We start from the raw sequence: 1,366 nt of genomic DNA, 5'->3' as shown, positions 1-1,366 counted from the left end.
CTAGAGAGCGCTGTGCCGCCCAGCATGGAGACAGACTCGCAGCAGGCAGCGCTTGTAAGATCTCAGCTGAAACATTGGCAGTGGAAGTGTTTTTTTTATTATTGTTTTATGTGAATAAACAGAAAGCACGTTTTTAAAGGTATTTGTTTTTTCACCTTGAATGCATGAAATTAAACATTAATAATAATACGCATAAGAACTGTTGTGTTATTTCCTCTGTTGCTTGTGTTGGACTGTTTTTTTATTTATTTTATGGCTATTTGTATATTATTGTTATTGTTTTGTGTTTCATGTTCGCCACCGAACCATTCCATTTCCAGTATGCTACATAACATGATACTGGCAGTGACGTGTTCTAAGTAATGACAGCAAAGATTTCCTGTGCTCTATAATAAACCCTAAAAAGTTTCACTTTCAGCAAAGAATTCTACTAATTTTAAAACGAAACTGGCCCTGCCCCCTGGTCATCATCTGTTCATAACAGATGCATTGTTCATACATTACTACATTTTTTTTGTTTTCCCAGAGTTTTCATCAAACGATCGACGTCGCACGTATCCTATAAAACTGATTACCATACATAAATATAGCTTCAAATTCAAATCGTTAAAAAATATAATTACCGCGTAGTCGTCGTGTGCCTCAGTTTTGCTTCTGTAATTTTGTCGGCGAAAAAAAAAATCATTCATTTTCTAACGCTCGTTATAGCGTTACCATTTTAATTTTATCACCTCTTACCATTCAGCTCTTTTAGTCAATAACGTATAAATCATAACAATGAATGAATAATTGAAGTGCGGTGAAGAAGTGATATCAGCAGTCAATAGATACTGCTCGCAAGCGTGCTGCAGTGGCTCGTTGGTCTAGGGGTATGATTCTCGCTTCGGGTGCGAGAGGTCCCGGGTTCAAATCCCGGACGAGCCCAACTTTTAAGATTGTACCTCACTATTAAATATTTGAAATGATCATAGAAAACGAATGTCTGCAAATTGTATGCTCTTCCAGTCTTACCTTAGGAACGACTCCTTTACATACGTTATCACAGAAAACTGTATTACAACAGTAAACTTTTTTTTAGCTGTTTTTTTTTTTTTTTAAATCGACGGAGCAGAATGGATCACCAGCCCAAGGGTGTCTGGTTCCACACACTGTCCAACTCGACAGGAATAAATTTCTCCATTCGTCATTTCTGGTAATTAAAATCTTTATTCAATAAATAAATGAATCCTAACTGCCATGCCAAAAATAAAATCTAAGATAAAACAATAAAATTGAATAAGACCAGCTAATATGAAGACGCATGGCAGAACCTTTAAAACACTAAAAACATACCCAAGGCTTAAAACCACACATAAAAAATAATTAA

The 1,366-nt window shown here is 35.8% G+C and overlaps 1 non-coding gene across 1 annotated transcript; it reads left to right on the top strand.

The window, feature by feature from the left end:
• The first annotated feature begins 852 nt into the window (after positions 1 to 852).
• On the top strand, positions 853 to 924 carry trnap-cgg (transfer RNA proline (anticodon CGG)). Its single transcript has one exon. It is a non-coding gene; the product is annotated as a tRNA-Pro (tRNA).
• The last annotated feature ends 442 nt before the right edge of the window (positions 925 to 1,366 follow it).

Source organism: Scleropages formosus, chromosome 4 (assembly GCF_900964775.1).
Source record: "Scleropages formosus chromosome 4, fSclFor1.1, whole genome shotgun sequence".
Taxonomy (NCBI): Eukaryota; Metazoa; Chordata; class Actinopteri; order Osteoglossiformes; family Osteoglossidae; genus Scleropages; species Scleropages formosus.
This window is presented reverse-complemented; position numbering and strand designations above follow the sequence as displayed.